Source organism: Macaca thibetana, chromosome 1 (assembly GCF_024542745.1).
Source record: "Macaca thibetana thibetana isolate TM-01 chromosome 1, ASM2454274v1, whole genome shotgun sequence".
In the NCBI taxonomy this organism is placed as follows: Eukaryota; Metazoa; Chordata; class Mammalia; order Primates; family Cercopithecidae; genus Macaca; species Macaca thibetana.
In genome coordinates, this window is record NC_065578.1 from 108,127,664 (window position 1) to 108,148,607 (window position 20,944).

General features: G+C 42.2%; 1 protein-coding gene across 5 annotated transcripts in view; it reads right to left on the reverse strand.

Moving 5' to 3' along the window:
• The window catches only part of AKNAD1 (AKNA domain containing 1), a 40,995-nt gene extending 38,691 nt beyond the window's left edge, over window positions 1-2,304 (reverse strand). For 4 of the 5 annotated variants that reach the window (XM_050745650.1, XM_050745678.1, XM_050745669.1 and 1 more), the window contains exon 1: window positions 2,140-2,277. The gene's annotated coding sequence lies outside the window, so the exon portion shown is untranslated. Of the gene's footprint in view, window positions 1-2,139 lie in introns of all 5 variants that reach the window. The other variant, XM_050745645.1, reaches the window with a different exon arrangement.
• Window positions 2,305-20,944: the final 18,640 nt, after the last annotated feature.

The following is a 20,944-nucleotide window of genomic DNA, read 5'->3' on the forward strand; positions in this document are numbered from 1 at the left end:
TGAATTCTCTGGCTTCTCTACTTTCTAGCTGTGTGTCATCTGGCAAGTTATTTAACTCTTGTGAGTCTCGGTTGGTTGCCTTTTCTGAGAAATAGGACCAGCAATACCTGAGATAAGGCACGTAAAGTACTCGGCATAGGGCTTGGCACAGAGTGAGAATTCCATACGTTGTTGTTGAAAAATGAAAACACAAAACCAGTCTCAGTATTGGAATACTGAAGAATGCCCAGGTCCAGGGGTGAGGCACTCCTTATCTGTGGGGATATGTAAAGGATAAAGGAAGGAATTGCATATGTAAAACATAATCTCGGCCAAGAAAGGTGGCTCATGCCTGTAATCCCAGCACTTTGGATGGCCGAGGCAGGTGGATCACAAGGTCAAGAGATTGAGACCATCCTGGCCAACATGGCGAAACCCTGTCTCTACTAAAAATACAAAAAATTAGCTGGGCGTGGTGGTGCACCCTGTAGTCCCAGATACTCAGGCTGAGGCAGGAGAATCACTTGAACCCAGGAGGTGGAGGTTGCAGTGAACCAAGATCACACCACTGTACTCCAGCCTGGTGACAGAGTGAGACTCCATCTCAAAAAAAAAAGACATAGTCTCTACAAGAACGTTAAGACAATTTTAAAACTCAACCTGTAAATAAATATATTTGAAGGTAAAAAAAAAATCAGGCCGGGTGAGGTGGCTCACGCCTGTAATCTCAGCACTTTGGGAGGCCGAGGCAGGTGGATCACTTGAGCTCAGTAGTTCGAGACCAGCCTGGTCAATGTGGCGAAACTCGTTTCTACTAAAAATACAAAAATTAGTCAGGCATGGTGGTGCACCCCTATAGTCCCAGCTACTCAGGAGGCTGAGGCAGGAGAATCACTTGAACCCGGCAGGCAGAGGTTGCAGTGAGCCGAGATCATGCCACTGCACTCCAGCCTGCGTGACAGCAAGACTCTGTCTCAAAAATATTAAAATAATAATAATAATAATAAATCACTAAGCAATTTTAAACAAAATTTTGTCTAATTTTTTAGAACAAAAAAAAAAAACAAAGGGAGTATCTTTTTCTTTTTTTGAGACAAGGTCTCACTCTATCACCCAGGCTGGAGTGCAGTGACACCACCATCGCTCACTGTAGCCTCAACCTCCCAGGCTCAATTGATCTTCCTCCCTTAGCCTCCTGAGTAGCTGGGACTACAGGCACACACCACCACACCTGATTAATTTTTAATTTTTTTTTGTAGAGATGGAGTTTCACCATGTTGTTCAGGATGGTCTTGAACTCTTGGGCTCAAGTAATCCACCTGCCTCAGCCTCCCAAAGTGCTGGGATTACAGGCACGAGCCACTGTGCCCAGCCTGAGAGTATGTTTAAATGCCTACAGAGAGAATGGAGGAAGAAAACAAATTCTAGTTTTGCAATACTTTTAATGACCCAAGCAACAGCCCCAAAGTTATCCTCATGCTTTCTTTACATTTTCAGGAGCTCATTGCCAAACTCCATAGCCTTCTTGTATAGAAAGGAAAGACACTTTGTTGGCCAAATTCCCACTTTTAAAGTATAATTCCATTAAAACTGATACAATTTGAATTTTGCTCTGGCTCTTAAGAAAAAGAAAAAAAAGGCCAGGTCCAGTGGCTCATGCCTGTAGTCTCAGCACTTTGGGAGGCCAAAACAGAAGGATTGCTTGAGGACAGGAGTTTGAGAACAGCTTGGGCAACAAAGCAAGACCCTGTCTCTACAAAAAAAAAAAAAATTAAAAATTAGCCAGGAGTGGTGGTACGTGCCTGTAGTCCCAGCAACTTGGGAGGCTGAGATGGAGGATCAATTGAGCCCAGGAAGTCAAGGCTGCAGTGAGCAGAGATCACACCACTGCACTCCAGCCTGGGTGACAGAGCAAGACCCTGTCTCTCTGTCTCTGTCTGTCTGTCTGTCTGTCTGTCTGTCTCTCTCTCTCACACACACACACACACGCACAGAGAGAGAGAGAGAAAGGAAAAGAAAGAGTGAGATACCATCAAGATAAACCAGAAGCCTGAGGAACACTCTCGTTACATACAGGAAAACAGCTTCTGTTGTTGTTATTATTTGTGTGTGTGCATGCAAAATATCAAGAGGATTTTTCTGGAAAAGGACAGTCCATACCCTTAGCATTGTAATGAGCTTGTTTCAGATAGCTTGAGGAACTGGAGCATCTTCCCATGTCAACACTTGAAATCCAAAGGCACATCCAAAGAGGTTCCGGTCAGAATCCAACAGAACCTTTCTGTAGAATCCAATTTGATTTTCTGAAGTCAGGTGACTACATTTGGGGCCATGCCTGCTTATGCAGCTATCCTGGCCATTATGTGCTCAGCAATACCTCACAAGTCACTCTGAGATGAACACTTTGAGCAAACAGGGCCAGGACATCATAGTGACCCAGGCTGTGAAAACACTTCAGGCCAGTCCCTGAGTAGGAATGAACAACAAGGTAGTCACCATGCTGACAGCTATTCCCTGTGTGATTTACTTTATCATGAAGTCTAAATTTGATGCTGAAGTGCTAGCCTAAGCTCACTAACCTGCCAACTTAGAGAAGAAGGTAACCATGGCTAGGATGACTGGGAATCTGATGGAGTCAATTAAGAATTTCTACAGATGGGAAAACCAAACTCCTTACTGGCAAGAGGCCAAAGGTGGTCTGCAAATTGTTGTTTCTGGCTGGTAGGTGACAATTCTTCTATTTACTAAGCCCATTTTGTGATAACACAGTTTTCCATATTGACAGGATTGTTTTAATCACCAAAGGAAAACCGTGGGGCCATGTTCCTGTGACAATCTCTTTATCTCATTCCCAACACCCTCTGTTCTGTGTTTAAACCTCTACAAACCAGGCAAACTGGGGATGATGTGTAGGACCCAGACATGGAGGAGAAAGCAGGCATTGTTTCTACTCACCCTGCTCTGGCCCTCCACTAAAGTACCAGTTAGCACAGCCACATAACACTCACAAGTCCTACACTTCTAAGAGCAGCCCTACTGACTTTGTCATGGTAAGAGTTGGCTGTTGGAGGCAATGATTCAACAACCTGAATTCTGATTATTCCTTTTTGTATCTGTCATTTAGAATGTGAATAGTGTACAGCTAAAAGCTTTAAGTACATTATCCATCAATAATTTGTGCTGCACAAAGCAATATGCTGCTCTGTCTTCAAACAACACAATGCTACAGTCAACAGAAAGAGGCAAAACCATGGTAATATGGCAATTGCAATAGAAACTCACCAACAACTTGGAGGCTCTGGATATCACAGGGTGAACAAGTTGAATGGCCTTGCGACACAGACAAGCAATCCTTTAACTCTAAATCGTCTTTTTTTCAACAGTTGGAAGTTGACTGCAGTTGAATAATAGAACAAAAATGGAGCTTCAAAATCATGGCATGCCTGCTTCTTCTGGGTTCTTTTGACTGCAAGAAATCAGCTTTGAAGACCACATAGGGAACTTCTGATGTGATACAAACTTTTGTCTTTTTTTTTTTTGTCTTTTAAGAGCATTCAAAAACACTTGGTCTGGCTGTTTCAATTTTCTCTTTCTCTCCTTCTATTCCTAGCTCGAGAATTATATTTACATATGAAAGAAAATAGGAGATGGCTCAGAATAATATGTCCAAAGCCACGCCCAGGGGTCAGGGATTCATGAATTTTGTATCCAGTGTATGGTGTTTCTAGATTAAAATATTTTCAAAGGTAAGGTGATATAGGCTCCTTCTGTAATGACTGCATTTGATTACGCTCTGGTAATTCTATCAGCTAACTTTATCTCAGAAATGTGGGGTACCCACAATGCAGTGCCTCAGCTGTAACCATATACCATTCAGTGAGGCCGTCTGGCTTCACCCTGTCATTGTGGGTGGCAGAAGGGAGACACTGTGATGGGCAACAAGTCAATCCAATACTCCTACAAGAGCCAGATGGATGTATTATTTATAGTCAGTTTCAGTGACGTCATCCTTTTGGGAGTGAGCATGAGTTTGATGACCAGCTGTTACAAATTTGTTATCCCGAAACGATTTTAGAAGGTGGGGGGAAGGGAGAAAAGCCTTTTAAAAGTATGAGTAAAGCAATATTTGGAGAAACTTCCTGCCCGTGTTTTACCAGAAAACTTTACTGGTTTTCCTCGGGCTTTGATGAGGTTAGCACTGTCTTTTTATCCAATTTTGCCATTGACGTAGCCTAGTTTGTGCTATAAACCACGGACCTTTGCTGTGCTTTGGAAACATTTAGAAAACTCTTACCAATTGATTTGCTGAAAATAATTCCAGTGATAAACTTCAAAACACACTGATTTAAAGAAGTATAATTTCTTTTTCTTTTTCTTTTTTTGAGACGGAGTCTCACTCTGTCGCCAGGCTGGAGTACAGTGGTGCAACCTGGGCTCACTGCAACCTCCGCCTCCCAGGTTCAAGTGATTCTCCTGCCTCAGCCTCCCAAGTAGCTGGAACTACAGGCACGCGCCACCAAGCCCAGCTAATTTTTGTATTTTTAGTAGAGACAGGGTTTCGCCATGTTGGCCAGGATGGTCTTGATCTCTTGACCTCATAACCTGCCTGCCTTGGCCTCCCAAAGTGCTGGCATTACAGGCGTGAGCCACCATGCCCAGCCAAAGAAGTATAATTTTTAAATTTTATTTATTTATTTATTTTTTAAAGATAGAGTCTTGTTGTGTCACCCAGGCTGGAGTGCAGTGGCATGATTATGGCTCACTGCAGTCTCTACCTCCTGGGCTCAAGCAATCCTCCCGTCTCAGCCTCCTGAGTAGCTGGGACCACAGGCACATACCACTACACCTGGCTAAATTTTTTTTTTTTTTTTTGGTAGAGACAGGGTCATGCTATGTTGCCCAGGCTCATCTTAAACTACTGGGTTCAAGCGATCCTCCTCCTCGGCCTCCCAAAGTGATGTGATTACAGGCATGAGCCACCATACCCAGCCTCGAATAAGTATAATTTGTTTTTCATCTTGTCCCTGAAACTTCTCTGCCCTTCCCTAAACTTTCAAACTTAAGTTTTGCAACCTCTGCCTGGAGATAAGAACAGCCAGAATATTTTATGAAAACCCTTCCTCCCTTAACCAAAGACTTATGCTTCTCTCCTCTGCCCTCCTCCCCCTGCCTAAAGGAAGAACACTGACTTGTAATTATATATTTTTTTAAATAATGAATACAAGGTTAAATATATTGCACATGATACCTAATCTATGCTCCTCAAAATGATTTCGAAAAGTTATGATTTGGATTAAGTTTATTTTTATATTAGAAGAAATATCTATAGGATGAATCTCAAAACCTGTGGTAGGATTACAGGTAACTTTTATTTTCTCATTAGAACTGTTCCTTCATTTATTAAACAAATATTTATTGAGTGTACCTGTTGGGCATACAGTACCACACTAGGTCCTGGAATCAAAAGGAAATGTAGAGAACAGTTAGGTGTGTGGACTTCGGTGCCAGAGTGAGTTTGTAGTTAGGCTCTGCTACTCATTAGTTGTGCTATCTTAGAGAAGTTACTTCTCTATTCCTTAGTTCGTTCATCTGTAAAATGGGGGTATTAATAGCACTACCACATAGGGTTGTTGTGAAGAGTATGTGAGTTGCTGTTTAAAGCAACATTTACATAGCACAATGCACCTGATGCTATTCTAATCACTTTCCAAATATTCATTAACCGAGTGCAAAGGATTTAGCACATTGTATATTATTATAAATGGTGATAAGTGCTATGAATGATAGGAAGAGACTTCTGGAAGAAAGAATATAAGAAAGAATATAAACCTTTCTTGAGAACGGATAGGCAGGGAAGGGCTCTCCAAGGCCATGCATTTCAAGCTGGAGCCTGAAGGACACAAACCAACCACGCAGAGAGTTGGGGCAGAGCGTTCTGGGCTGAGGGGACATGTGTGCAAAGACCTGAGGATGGAAAATAACATTGTTTATTGGGAAAGCTGAAAGGAACTAGCATGGTGGTGGCAGAGATGAAATAAGTTGATGTGTTCAAGACATAAGACATTTTTGAGTAACAATCAACAAAACCTGGCAATGTGCTTGTGAAGGCAGGGGAGAATTTAATCAGGACCCCTTGTCATGCTTTCTTGTATTTTTTCCAAGTATTTTAGAATAAAGATCACTCAAATCAATTAAAAAAAAAAAAAAAAAGACCCCAAAGAACAAAGGACATGAATTAAGAGAAAAAAGATATACAAATATACATGGTGCTTAAACATATGAAAAGATGATTACCTTTGTTAGAGCATGTTCTATGTTTTAAACATATTTGTAGGCCGGGTGTGGTGGCTCATGCCTATAATCCCAGCACTTTGGGAGGCTAAGGTGGGTGGATCCTTTGAGGCCAGGAGTTCAAGACCAGCCTGGCCAACATGATGAGACCCCCGTCTCTACTAAAAGTGCAAAAAAAACTAGCTGGGCATGGTGACATGTGCCTGTAATCCCAACTATTTGGGAGGCTAAGGCACAAGAATCACTTAAACCTATGTATTTATTTATTTATTTTTGAGACAGAGTCTTCCTCTGTCGCCCAGGCTGGAGTACAGTGCCATCATTGTAGCTCACTGCAGCTTCAACCTCCAGTGCTCAAGTGATCCTCCCGTCTCAACCTCCCAAATAACTGGGACTACAGGTTCCTGCCACAGCACCCAGCTAATTTTTTTTTAATTTTTTGGAGACGCAGGGTCTCACTTTGTTTGCCAAGCTGGCCTTGACCTCCTGCGCTCAAGCAATCCTCCTGCCTCGGCCTCCCAAAGTGCTGGAATTACAGGCGTGAGCCACTGCACCCAGCCTATGCCTACTTTAGCTTTAATGCATGCATAAGGTTTAGAACAGTGCGTGACACATAATGTCTTGATACATGCTAGCTTTAAAAACTTTTTAACCATTATGTAAAATACCTCTCTCAGTATTTCACAGTTTTAGCTTTTTTGTATGGTTTTATATGAGATAAGAATTTGAAATGTAAATCTGTTATAAGTTGTGCCATGGTAGAAAAACAATAGCTATCAATACTTCCCTAACCCCTTTCTTGTAAAAAGCACAAAGCTCTTTGCATAGTCATAAGTTAGAGCCCCCAACACGATTATGAAGTAAATATTACCTGATCCAATGCTGCAATGCTAATTTTTACTAGAGAGTATTACATGACAACCATATGAAAGGTAAATAATCAACGTTTAGCCTTTTATGATAGGCTTGTGTAGGCTTCATAAGCGTTAATTAACTAAAACTCACAACACTTAGGTGAGGTATTTCTTTACCCTCTCAAGCAGTGTCATTATCTCAGAGAAGGAAACTAGGTACAAGGTTAAACAACTTAGGACAGGAAACAATTATCTGCTCAAAAATAACAGCACTTTGCCTCTAAATAACACTTTTCGACCAACAGTATCCAGTCACATTGCAAACTCTAATTAAACACTCTCAGGGACTTAAGTATCTCTAACCTTGTGGAACAGATTGAAGGAGAGGAGGCAGTTTAGCTAAAATTATACAGCAGGCCACTAGCAGCCAGGATTTAATCCCTTGGAATCAGGTGTGAGGTGGGATTAAAAGCCGACTGTGTGGTAGGTGCTTTGTGTATATCTCTTCAGTCCTTTCCACAGCCCCCAAAGTAAGTATCATTGCTTCTTTAAGATGAGGACTGAGGACACGGTGGCTCATGCCTGTGATTCTAGCTCTTTGGGAGGACAAGGCGGGCAGATCACTTAAGGACAAAAGTTTGAGACCAGCCTGGCCAACGTGGTGAAACCCTGTCTCTACTAAAAATACAAAAAAAAAAAAAAAATTAAGCTGGACATGGGGCATGGTGGCGTGCAGCTGTGGTCCTAGCTGCTCGGGAGGCTGAGGCACAAGAATCACTCGAGCCTAGGAGGCAGCGGTTGCAGTGAGCTGAGAGCGTGCCACTGCACTCCAGCCTGGGTGACAGAGTGAGACCCGGACTCAAAAAAAAAAAAAAAGATAACTGAGCTCAGAGGAACAGAGCTAGGATAGGTCATCCAAAGCCAACGTGCTTCTACTCCTGTAAGACCACGTGTCACAAACAGGAAGAAGAAATAGAAGCAGTCAGACTCATCAGTGTTGTTGTTGTTGTTTTAATAAGATTGGTTATTGTTTTAGTTTCATATTGCTTCTATAACAAATTGTTAAGGAACAAAATTTCAACAAATTGATTTCAAAGATCTTATTGGCTTTTATTGGCACTTCATGAATTAGACAGCATCCCATCTGTGAAATAGAAAGTCTCTTCAATGAGCTAAGCAGAGAGGCTGGGCTTTACAGGCAGAAAAGGCTAAAGTAAGCAGAAATAAGGAACAAGGACCCATAAGCAGATTGATTGTTTCAAAGTGACTTCAAGCAGAGGGGATTTCCTTATCATGCCTGATCAAGTTGACTGGGCCCCATTAGGTTGGTTGCTATGAATTTCCTGTTGTTTTGGGAAACTGACCCATTTCTTTTTTTTTTTTTTTTTTTTTTTTTTTTTGAGACGGAGTCTCGCTCTGCCACCCAGGCTGGAGTGCAGTGGCGCGATCTCAGCTCACTGCAAGCTCCACCTCCTGGGTTCACGCCATTCTCCTGCCTCAGCCTCCCGAGTAGCTGGGACTACAGGCACCCGACACCTCGCCCGGCTAGTTTTTGTATTTTTTTAGTAGAGACGGGGTTTCACCGTGTTAGCCAGGATGGTCTCGATCTCCTGACCTCATGATCCGCCCGTCTCGGCCTCCCAAAGTGCTGGGATTACAGGCTTGAGCCACCGCGCCCGGCCAAACTGACCCATTTCTAAGTTCAGTTTGGTTATGTGGCCCCAAGCACGAGTGACTCCATTCTTATTGGGTCTGGTCTGTTGGGGCTTAGTGCAGGAGCTCAGTCAACCAATGACCTCTCATAAATTTTGTTTCACAAAGTTATCACAAATGTAGTGTAAAACTACACAAGTTGATTTAAGTTCTGGAGGTCAACGTCTGAAAATAATTTCACTGCACTGAAATAAAGGTGTAGGCAGGGCTGCATTCCTTCTGGAGGCTTGACAGGAGAATCAACTTTCTTGCCTTTTCCAGCTTCTAGAGACCATTTGTAGTCCTTGACCCATGGCCCCTTCCTTCATCTTCAAAAGCAACATCACAACATATTCAAATCTCCTCTGACTGTGACACTCCTGCCTCAGTCTTTCACTTACAAGGACCCTTGTGATTACACTGGGCTCACCCGGATAATCTAGGATAATCATCTCAAGACCCTTAATTTAATTGCATCTGCAAAATCCCTTTGACATGTAAGGTAACACATTTGCAGATTCCAGGGATTAATACTTGGACATCTTTTGGGGCCATTGTTTTACTTACCATAGTACTCTTTTGGAGGATTCTTAGAAAACTAGGATCTATGCCTCATCATTTCATCCCCAAGCAGCATTTATTGTATCTCCAGAGGGTACTACTACCCCAAAGCTCCTCTTGATGTGAAGCTTTTTTATCCTGTAGAACAATTGTAATTTATTGAGATACAGCAGGAGGGCATACCTCAAAATTGGAAAGCTAAAAAAAAATTTTAAATGATAACTTTGATACATGCAACTGTAATACCTGGATGAATTTCAAAATACAGTTACATGTCACCTAACAACAGATACACATTCTGAGAAATGCATCATAGAGTGTACTTACACAAACTAGATGGTGTGGCCTACTACACACCTAGGCTATATTGTATAGCCTATTGCTTTTAGACTACAAACCCATACAGCATGTTACCATACCAAATGATGTAGGCAACTGTAACACAATAGTAAGTATTTGTGTACCTAAACATAGAAAAGTTTCAGTAAAAATATGGTAATATAATCTTACAGGACCACTGTCATAGATGTAGTCTGTCATTGACCAAAATGCTATTATGTGGTGCATGACTGTAATTTAGCTATTTGAAAGAAGCCAGATTACACACACACACACACACACACACACACACAGAGGGTATATATTGTATAATTCCATTTATATAAAATTGTGAAAAATGCAAAGTGATGTATAATAATAGTAAGTAGATCAGTGGTTGCCTGAGTTGGGTGGAGGTTGAGAAGGGAGATGGGGTGACCAAGAGACATGAGAAAATTTTTAGAAGTGATAGATATGTTGATTGTGGTGATTTTTTTTCAGAACTTCACAAATCGTGCCCTTTAAATATGTCCTGTTGATTGTATGTCAGCCATAGCTCAAGAAAGTTGTTAAAAATAATACGTTATCCCAGTGTTTTGGGAGGCTGAGGCGGTCAGGAGTTTGAGACCAGCCTGGCCAACATGGTGAAACCCTATCTCTACTAAAAATACAAAAATTAGCTGGGCATGGTGGTGCACACCTGTAGTCCCAGCTACTTGGGAGGCTGAGGTGGGAGGATCGCTTGAATCCAGGAGGCAGAGGTTGCAGTGAGCTGAGATCACGCCACTGCACTCCACCCTGGGTGACAGAGCCAGACCCTGTCTCAAAATAATAGTAGTAATAATAATAATAATACATGAGCAGGCCTTGGTGGCTCACACCTGTAATCCCAGCACTTTGGGAGTCTGAGGGTGGAGGATCATTTGAAGTTTGGAGTTTAAAACCAATATAGTAAGACCCTGTCTTTAAAACACACACACACACACACACACACACACACACACACACCAGCTGGGCATGGTGACAGAAGCTCACAAGCTTGTAGTCCTAGCTACTCAGGAGGCTGAGGCAGAAGGGATCACTTGAGCCCAGGAGTTGGAGGCTACAGTGAGCTATGATCACGCCACTGCCCTCTAGCCTGGGTACAGAGGGAGACTCTGTCTCAAAAATATAATAATATATGAAAAGAGACTTTAAAATCCTCCAAAGCACACAGGAACTTCATAAAATGAGATCATAGAGCCAGGGAGAAACTTGTATCAAACAGCAGTAACCTTATCTATAAAGCTCTTCAGAAAATGTTTAATGACCTCATTCAGATGTTATCATTTTAGGATGATTGCAGGTTTGCAAGTGTAACACATTTAGCAGTTTGTTTTGCATACTGTCTAAGCTCCACATGGCCTCTGAGGCCCTTTGTGAACTGTGGCAGCCTACCTCTCCAACCTGTCTTCCTACCACACCTTGCCTTGAAATTCATGCTTCAACAATCCCAAGCTATTTATAGCTCCCCAAGCTCACCTGGTGTTTTATGTCCCCGTCTTTGAAGAAGACATGCCTGGAATGCCCTTCCTCTCTGGCCTCTTTGGCCAGGAGAGGTCATCCCTTCGTCTTTTGTCAATTCATGCCCTGTACAAGGTTCCCCGGTTACACTTTCTCCACTATCTTGTAATTAATTGTTTCATACCTGTCCTGTCACTAGCCTATCTGTAATCCCAGCCAGGGCATATAGCAGGGATGGCAGGGTCTCAACATTTATTTTATGGAACTGGAAATGCTCTCAGTGTGTCATGGTGGTATACATGAGAACCATTAGGATGTCTACAGGGAAGAAGATCTGCCAAAAGAGGAGTTTGAATGTTGCTGGATGAAGGGACAAAGCACGGTCCTGAAGTTGGTGGCAGTGACACTCCTGCAGCCTGAACTAGAGCAGTTGGTTCTCAATAGGATGGCAGGGCCACCCAGGGGCTTTTAGAAATGGAGGGGGAGTGCAGCTGGCATTTAGTACTCAGGGGCCACGGTGGAAGCAAAGTCCTGTGCAAAGAAGAATGCTCTCGTCCAAAATGCCAGTTAGAAACACTACTCAAGGATAAAGTGTGTTTTCTCTGTAAAGACGGCAAATGGGCTGGGCGCAGAGGCTCACGCCTGTAATCCCAGCACTTTGGAAGGCCAAGGTGGACGGATCATGAGGTCAGGAGTTCCAGACCAGCCTGGCCAACATGGTGAAACCCCGTCTCTACTAAAGATACAAAAAATAGCCGGATGTGGTGGCAGGTGCCTGTAATCCCAGCTAGTCAGGAGGCTGAGAGAGAAAGGAATCGCTTGAACCCAGGAGGCAGAGGGTGCAGTGAGCCAAGATCGCGCCACTGCACTACTCCAGTCTGGGCGACAGAGAGAGATTCTGTCTCAAAAAAAAAAAAAAAAAAAAAAAAAAAAAGACTGCAAATAATCCTTTTCCCTAGTGCTTCATGTGAGTGTGATGTGCAGCTAGTGAGGAGACTGGAATCCTCTCCCCGAAGCGCTCACTCTCTGCACTTACTCCTTGACCCCTGGGGATCCTCTGTCCCCTGAACTTCTTTTGCTCCTCAAATACACTGCCTACTGCCTACCTTAGACCTTCCCTTCATCTGTTCACAGGGCCTGAAGTGTCCACCCCACCTTCCTCCTGCCTTTCTACATGGTTCTTACTCAACTCTTAGAATGCCACTTCCTCCAGAACCTTCTCTCATTCCTACAGTTGGCCAGGGTCCCCTGATATAAGCCCCCAGAGTACTCCGCTTATCTCCTTAGTAGCATTTATCACAATAATAAAATACTGGTGAAAGGAGAGAGGGGAGACAGTGAGAAAAGGGAAGGCAGACAGGGAAGAGGGAAGGAAGGGAAGAAGACCTATTTGGCTGCTTGAGGAGAGTGGAAAAGCACAAGTTGTTTAAAAACTGAGTTTGGACCGGGCACAGTGGCTCACGCCTGTAATCCCAGCACTTTGGGAGGCTGAGGAGGGTGGATCACCTGAGATCGGGAGTTCAAGACAAGTCTGACCAACATGGAGAAACCCCATCTCTACTAAAAATACAAAATTAGCTGGGAGTGGTGGTGCATGCCTGTAATTCCAGCTACTCGGGAGGCTGAGGCAGGAGAATTGCTTGAACCTGGGAGGTGGAGGTCACGGTGAGCCAAGATTGCACCTCTGCACTCCAGCCTGGGCAAGAAGAGCAAAACTCCATTTCAAAAACAAACAAACAAATAAACAAAAAAAAAAACTGAGTTTGACCCTTAGCTCTGCTCCTTAGTAATTGAGGACCTGGATGAGTTATCTAAGTGATCTGAACCTCAGTCCCCACATCCACAAAATGGAGAAAAAGGGTGCTCGCGGCAATTAGATAAGTATATGGAAGTGCCTTGCTCAGTGTCTGACACATGGTAAGTGCTCAAAAAATGTCAAACCTTTTTACCTTCTCTCTTTCTCCCTCTTCCCCAAATGGAAGGGCAAGTAAGGGTGAAAATTTAACTGAGAAATGTGGACTGAAAAAGCCTTAGTACCTAGCTTGCTAGAGAGAACATCTATAATCCTCCTAAATGGGTTTGAGAGGCTCTGTGAACACAAAAATGTCTTAAAGAAAGCCTGTGGTCAGGGGATGAACAGTCATAATTGGTGAGAGTGGAGGCAATGGGTAGAATTCATAGACATTGGCATGGTCGTGTTGCTCAAATATTCATAAAAGATCTACCCTTTTCCGCACAATCCCTCCAGCATGCTAGCAAGTATCTGTAGGATGACTACACTTGGTTTCTTGGAAAGAATGTGACCCAATGAGGAAGTGAGACACCGCTAAAAATTTACTTAGTTCTTATGCCTAGTGTTCCATTATTGGAAGGCTAAGCATGTGGGAATTATTTATATCCTACTGCTCAAGGTCATCACCAAGGTCTGATTGCAAAAATTCAAAAAATTGCAACCTCAGGCATAAATGGGTTAATGTCTCTGAGACCAGAGCCCTACCAAGGTTCTACTAATGCAAAACACAATGGTTTGGGAAGCGTCAGTGACAACTATCTGAGGTGGAGTCTAGCCACTAAGGTAGAAAGAATTCCAAATGATGACAATTTGGATTGGTATGATTTGCCTAAACCTCTGGGCACATTTGCAATCCCATTATTAAAACTGATAATAACATCATAAAACAGTGTCATTATCTTCAGAGGAGAACATCTGAGCAAGCATGTTACCCTAAAGGCAAACGGACTCTTAGAAGTTAAGTACATGGAAGACTTCTAGGGTCATCATAAGAGTCTCGCTTCCTTTCTAAGCAAGCCACCCTACTGAGTTTTTGAACAATATGGCAGTAATGAAGTTTTACTAGGCAACTTATTTGCAACTTCCTTTACACCTGACACCATGTAAATTAAGAGTACTTGATTGTTTTGCTGGCAAAGCAAAGGCAGCCTCTAGATCTGCTGTTAACCAGTGATAGCACCCACCTCAACTTTAGTGAACACTAAAAGGTATTAATATATCTTCACCAACCCTGTAAAGAAAGAGAGGTGTCTCCTGGTTAAAGCCCTAAGCTACTTACTTACTTCTCTTTCTCAGACAGGCTTCTTAAACCTACCGTCTTTGATCTACAAGTCCTAAAGGGTTTCCATGCTCAATTGCCTTTGCCAACTCCTCAAGGTTTTAAAATAGGAAGTCCCTCATCCTGGGACCCTATCAGTCTCGGGATGATTGGTCACCCCAGCTCAGAACAGATTCTCTCCACCCCACCCAACCGCTAACATCTGTATTATCTGTCTCCCCCAAGCACTTAATCTCTTTTCATACCTTTTTTTTTTTTTTACAATAGAAAGATACCAGAAGGAGGTGATAAAGAGAGGCACGTGTGGGAAATATATACAAATCCACAGGGGGTTTTCTTAGTTTTCAACTTTTTTTTTTTTTGACACAGGGTCTCACTTTGTCATCCAGACTGGGGTACAGTAACATGATCTCAGCTCACTGCACTCTCTGCCTGCCAGGCTCAAGTTATCCTCCCACCTCAGGCCCACAAGTAGCTGGGATTACAGGTGCATGCCACCATGCCCATCTAATTTTTGTATTTTTAGTACAGATGGGGTTTTGCCATGTTGGCCAGACTGGTCTTGAACTCTTGGACTCAAGCAATCCACCTGCCTCGGCCTCCCAAAGTCTTGGGATGACAAGCGTGAGCCACCACTCCCAGCCAGTTTTTAACTTTTTTATATTTTATATTTACCTGCTTATTGTAGAAAATGTGAAAAATCGAAAAAAGTATAGAAAGACAATGCTTCATCGTAATTGTTTCTTGTGTTTCGAGGACACAATACATAAAAAATTGCATACGATGCTTTTTTCATCTAATGTCAAGAACATTTCCCCACGTTATTAAAAACTTTGAAATGAATACTTGTTTTTAAGAGTTATATCCACTACATGGCTATACTATAATCATTTCCCTAATGACAGACATTTAGGGTATATCCAAGCTTTCAACATTTTCTTTTTTTGTTTTTGAGATAGGTTCTTGCTGTCACCCAGGCTGGAGTACAGCAGTACAGTTACAGCTCAAGCCATCCTCTCACCTCAGCCTCCCGAGTAGCTGGGACTACAGGCGTGTGCCACTATACCTAGTTAATTTTAAATTTTTCAGTAGAGATGGGGTCTTGCTATGTTGCCCAGGCTGGTCTCAAACTCTTAGACTCAAGTGATCCTCCTACCTCAGCCTCTCAAAGTGCTGGGATTACAGGAGTGAGCTACTGTACCTGGCCTCAATATTTTAAAATAACACAACAGTAAAACATCCTTGCCTGTATTTCTAATTATTTCTTTAGGATAGATTATTAGATGGGAAAGTATTAGGACAGAATATAAGTATTTTAATGCTCTTAATATAAAAACAAAATGGATTACAAGCATATTCATCAACAGTGTGGGAATAATATATTGATATGCTCTCTGCAACACTAAATTGTAATTTTTAAAAATCTTTGTTAATTAAAAAAAGGTATTTTAGTGTTTTAATTTGTAGTACTTCGATAATTCATGAAGTTGGACATTTTTCATGTTTATTAACCATTTTTATTCCTTCATTTGTGTATTATCTCTGTCCTTTGCACATTTAGCTATTATCTACAATATGGTTGTTTTTTAATTACAAGTAATACATGCTCACTGTAAAACATATTAGAAAACGTTAATACTTATAGTACTTTATAACCTGCTCCTCAAAGAACTGAATCCAATACATTGTTAATACCTTTCCATGTCAACCAATATGCATCTTAGCTAGCAAATAAATTCAATTGCTGCACAACATTCCACTGTATGGGTGACTTGTTTTCACTGCTCTTTTGGACATGTAAGTGGTTTCAAATGTTTGAATATTAAAAATGATTGTATGATAAGCTTCCTGGTACATTTATTTTGCACACTTGCCTGATCGTTTATGTAGGTGAAGTCCTAAAAAATGGAATTGTTTGGTCAAGAGGTACTAAGGCTTTTGACACATATTACAAAATCTCCCTCCAAAATGATCATACTTATTTGCAGCTCCAACAGCAGCTTATGAGAGGACTCGTTTCATCACATCCTCAGCAACAACGGGTAACATGATTTTTAAAAATCTGAAGTCTGATGGGCAAAAAAGGAGTCCCATTGTTGTTCTCGTTTGCACTTATTTAATAATAATGAAGCTGAAGTTCGTATGTGAGCTCATTGTGGTCACTTAAGTGCTGGTCCTTGTCCTTTGCCCTATTGGGTTGTTGTCTTTTTCTTCTTTGAGGTTATTTCATTGTTAGAGGTTAGGCTGTAAGGTAATTTCATTTAAATACTAAGTATTCGGTATTAACTCTTTGTCAGTAACACAGGTCTCCATTTGTCATTTTCCTTTTGATTTTTTAAAAGTCAGTATATGTAGAGAGAGTAAAAGCATGGCTCCTGAGACAGATTGGTTCTACTATTTACTAGCCTTGGTGGATGCCGTGTTAGGTGCCCTGTTTAGATACCCTTCACTGGCCAGTACACCTGTCTCTCCACTGTTGTGAGGTTGGCGGCTAGAGCTCACAGGTGCCTTTTTCTCTAGAGAGTCTACACTAGGGAAGGCAGCCACACCTGGGGGAAGGTTACGCCCCACTTTATCCTGATACAAAGGTACAAACACCTTTGTGTAAGATGGGGGCTAATTCTGCAGTTTGGTTTATGCTCTAGTTTCCAGAGCCCTCCCTCAGTGGAGCAGATCACGGCTAGGATTTCCTAAGATCCATTTTTCTTGGATCTTTTCCCTTCCCTATCCTGTTTCACTCTCTCCCTTATGGGTTCCTCCTAAAGAGCCCTCCCTCAATAAATTATAGGGATCTAAATCCCATCTCAGGATTGGCTTCTAGGGAAACCAACCTAAGATACTGTAAAATGGGGATGATGTTAGTACCTACTTCATAGGGTTGCTGTGGAGATTAAATAATAGTCAAAATAATAATAATAGCAAAATTTAGCACTTATATGTGCTAAGCCCTGTTCTAAACAGTTTATATGTATTCATTCATTTAATCCTTACATCAGTCAATGTCCAGGTATAATCCTCAAACATGAAAAAAGTTTAGAATTGTGCTTGGCATATATTTAGCACCAATAAATCTTAGCTATTATTATTTACTGATTTACTCTAGATTTCACATGAGAGATTAGGCATGTTAGCAGGCTGTTTCCCTGCATTTTGAAGTCTCTTTCCCATTCTCTTTTTCTTAGCTATTCCTTTGGAAAGCTCTTACCTACTCCGTGCCCTCATTTTTTCCTCCTTTTATTCTATTTTTATTTTATGTATATACACATACACCTACATATGTGTACATATGTACATACATATATACATACATATGTATGTGTATATATGTACACACATATACATACATATATATTTTTTGAGACAGGGCCTTGCTCTGTCGCCCAGGCTGGAGTGCAGTGGCACAATCATGGCTCACTGTAGCACTGGCCTCCTGGGCTCAAGTGATCCTCCCACCTCAGCCTCCCAAGCAGCTGGGACCACAGGTACATGACACCACACCAGGCTAATTTTTATTTTTTTGTAAAGACAGGGTATCACTATGTTGCCCAGGCTGGTCTCCAACTCCTGGGCTCATGCAGTCCTCCCACCTCAGCCTCCCAAAGTGCTGGGATCAAAGGCATCAGCCACCATGTCCAATCTTTTATTCTAAAAGATGGAGTTACAAGTCCACATTCTTGCTGAGGAAACTACACAACCAGTCTTCTAACTTTCTTTTAATCAAAGGAGCACTGTTACTCTGATAGATTTTGTTGGGGGAGGGAAGCAACAAATGTTATTTACTTGGTTATTCAAGTTTGCCTTGATTCAGTGTGGTCATTTATAATTCAGGGAAGTCTAGCGACCCTGGTTTCATCTTAAAGCAAAGCTTGGCGTATCCTAACAACTCCACATGTTGTGAGGCTATGTACATGCTCAGTGCTCTCCCCCTACTCCAACACACTGGAAAATGGTCAAGGAAGCCTGTCAGCAGTGTGAGCACCAGGGGGTTTCATCTAGTATTGTGGAAGTGGTGTGGTAAAAACTTCATTGCTGTGTTCCCAGCATCCAGCAAAGTGCCTGGCATAAAATAGGCATTTAAACATAAATGTTATGGAGCAGATCACAATACGTTTTTAAACAGATCCCTTTCTCTTTCTCTTTCTCTCTCTCTCTCTCTTTCTCTCTCTCTCTCTCTCCGATTCAGGATCCCCAAGAAGACTAATGTGCATTTTTTTGTTTGTTTTCCATGGCATTGACATTTATGAAGAGTCTGGGCTAGTTGTAGAATGTCTGCAGTTCTGGATTTATGCCAGAGTGCTTTTTAAAAAATATAAATCAGGACCAGGCGTGGTGGCTCATGCCTGTAATCCCAGAACTTTGGGAGGCTGAGGCAGGTGGATCACCTGAGGTGAGGAGTTCAAGACCAGCCTGACCAACATGGTGAAACCCTGTCTACTAAAAACACAAAATTAGCCGGGTGTGGTGGCATAGGCCTGTAGTCCCAGCTAATCAGGTGGCTGAGGCAGGAGAATTGCTTGAACCTTGGAGGCAGAGGTTGCAGTGAGCTGAGAGTGTACCACTGCACTCCAGCCTGGGCAACAAGACCAAAACTCCATCTAAAAAAAAAAAAAATCACACACACACACACACACACACATATATACACACATATACATATATAGAAAAATAAGATGAAGTTATTCCCATGTTTAAAACCTTCCACTGACTTCCTATAATATTTAGAAAATAAAGTCCAAACTCACTACCCTGGCTTACAAAGGCCTACATTGCCTTTTTTATGTTTTCTTCTTTCTCACAGTGGCCTTCCTCCAGTTTCTCAAGTCCACGAAGCTCTCAAATCCTGCAAAATCCTCACAGGATTTTGCATTGGCTGCTGCCTTTGCCTAATGTGCTTTTCCCTGAAGTTTGCTTGAAGGCTGCCTCTTTCTCATAATTCAAATCCCAGTTTGAATGCCATTTTCTCAGAGAGGCCTTCCTTATCTTGGCCCCCAATCTGAAACAGTCACTTACTCACTCTCATATCACCCTTCTTTTAACTCTCTGCATGGTACCTATCATATTTTTTCTTTTTCTTTCTTTTTTTTTTTCTTTTTCTTTTTCTTTTTTCTTTCTTTTTTTTTTTTTTTTTTTTTTTTTTTTGAGACAGAGTCTCACTCTGTTACCCAGGCTGGAGTGCAGTGGCGTGATCTCGGCTCACTGCGAGTTCAGCCTCCCAGGTTCATGTCACTCTCCTGCCTCAGCCTCTACAGGCACCTGCCACCACATCCAGCTAATTTTTTGTATTTTTTTGGTAGAGATGGGGTTTCACTGTGTTGGCCAGGATGGTCTCGATCTCCTGACCGCGTGATCCACCCTCCTTGGCCTCCCAAAGTGCTGGGATTACAGGCGTGAATCCCGGCCTCTTTTTTCTTTTTTGAAGCAGGGTCTAGCTCTGTCACCCAGGCTAGAGTGCAGTGGCTGGATCATAGCTCCCTGGAGCCTTGAACTCTTGAGCCTCAGCCTCAGCCTCCTGAGTAGCTGAGACTACAGGTGTGTGCCACCACACCAGGCTAACAAAAAAAAAAATTATTTTTGTAGAGACAGTGTCTCGCTATGTTGCCCAGGCTGGTCTCAAACTCCTGGCCTCAAGCAGTCCTCCCACCTCAGCTTTCCAAAGTGTTGGAATTACAGGTGTGAGCACACCCAGTCCTGATATTTTTCTTGTTATTTATTTTTGTTGAGCTCCAAGAGATCAGGGGCTGTGTTCTGTTGTGCTCACTACTATATTCTCTGTACCTAGAACAGTTCCTGATACACAGCAGAAACTTAATACATACTTGCTGAATACTGTAATGAATAAGCTGAGAGCTGAGGATGAAAAGAAGCCAACCATTTAAGGAGCTTGGAGGAAAATCTAGGCAGAGAGGAGGTCCTGAGAGAACCTTGAGGCTTAGTCCGTTCTACGGCATGAAGAATGCCTTGTATACTTGGAGGAAAGTGAGGCAGCAGGAGGGAAAAAATAGGAGAGAAGAGAGAAATTGGCAGGGGCTAGATGGCTTAAGGCCTTTTTCCCCAATAGGAAGTTTGGATTTTATTTTATTTTTAATTAAATGGGAAATCACTAAAGGTTTACAAGTAGGAGAGTGACATAATCTGACTTATGCCATTTAAAAGATATTTTTCAATTTGAGTGATTAGGAAGATGGAAGTAACTAATATCAGAGATAGAAATCACATACGTAAGAGAAGATTTGCAGGGGGAAATAATTTTGGACATGTTGAATGTAATGTTTTACTTCCAGCTGGGTGAGGGAGCTCACACCTGTAATCTCAGCACTTTGGGAGGCTGAGGCAGGAGGATCCTTTGAGCCCAGGAGTTCAAGACCAGGCTGGGCAATGTAGTGAGACCTTTTCTCTACTGAAAAATAAAATTAGCCAGACATGGTGTCAAGGTCCTGTGGTCCCAGCTACTGGGGTGTAGGGGTGGGGTGAGATTGGAGGATCACTTGGCCCTGGGAGATTGAGGCTGCTGAGCCATGATCTCCAGCCTGGGTGACAGAGGGAGGTCCTGTCTCTCTCTCTATATATATAAAACTTCCTTTGTGGCTTTCACAGTATCCATACCTTAAAAGAATTTATGATTAAGAAGGAATTAATACCTACCTCTGAAACAGTACAGCCAACCAATTCCGTTGT